Genomic DNA, 949 nt, shown 5'->3' with positions numbered 1-949 from the left:
AGTGTTGCTGAAAATTGGACCCGGGGGCCGCCGCGAAGCCGGGGAAGGCGGAGCTCCGCTGCTACAGGGGGCGGACGGCGGTGCGCCGGTCGGCTGCGTCCTCCACTGGTGGGGCTCCGGATCTGCAAGGAAAACCGGTGGCCGGGCTCCCCGGCGCCGGCCCTCCGATGCTTAAGTCAGAGGGGGCAAATATGTGGAGAGGGTAGGAGGAGAGAGAGTGTATGCACAGAATATTTTGTTAAGATGAAGCAAAGATTAAAGCTTTGATGTCATCAATGGTGTCTGTGCTTATTTACTTCAAGTGTTTCTTTTTCCTCCCCCATCTTTCCCCCCAGGCTCCCCTTTTATAGTGGGGTTTTGCGTTACCTGGGAGGTGACAGGGGAGTTTGTCCCTGTTTGTAATAATTTAGCCCATTAATGGCGTAGTGGAGAATAAGGCCGGATCAGACCGGAGTCAGAGAGCTGTCACGGTCGATCGGACCTGTTGGAGTTGTTGAACCGCCGGCCGTAGTGGGCCTGGGGTTCGTGGATGGTGAGTGCATTTAATACCGAATGAACCGGCGGTCAGGGAGAGCCATACGCTCTGACGGTTCAATGATCCGGAGATCATCTTGAGCCGTGTTCATTTAATGACTGGGTGCATCGGAGACTTGAGGGAGTCTCATGCATTAATGGCAGGTCGTGCCGAATACCTGCGGAGATCTTATGCCTTGACGGCTTAGAGATTATGGCAGGCGACAAGTTGTAGTCGAGTTGTCAAATCCCCTGGAGGATTGAGTGCTTGGTTAAGGCATCGGCTCGGCAGGGGTGCCGAGCCGAGCTGGTCGCCCTGTAGGGCGCCCTGTGGCGGGGTTGCCTTCGAAGTATCCCTGATCGGCGTCTTTCGAGCAAGCGCTTCCTAACCGAGCGCCTCCCTTTGGTGCTATCTCTGGTCGGCATCCTCTGGTCG

The sequence above is a fragment of the Phoenix dactylifera genome, unplaced genomic scaffold, assembly GCF_009389715.1.
Source record: "Phoenix dactylifera cultivar Barhee BC4 unplaced genomic scaffold, palm_55x_up_171113_PBpolish2nd_filt_p 001108F, whole genome shotgun sequence".
Classification (NCBI taxonomy): Eukaryota; Viridiplantae; Streptophyta; class Magnoliopsida; order Arecales; family Arecaceae; genus Phoenix; species Phoenix dactylifera.
Note: the sequence above shows the minus strand (reverse complement) of the source record.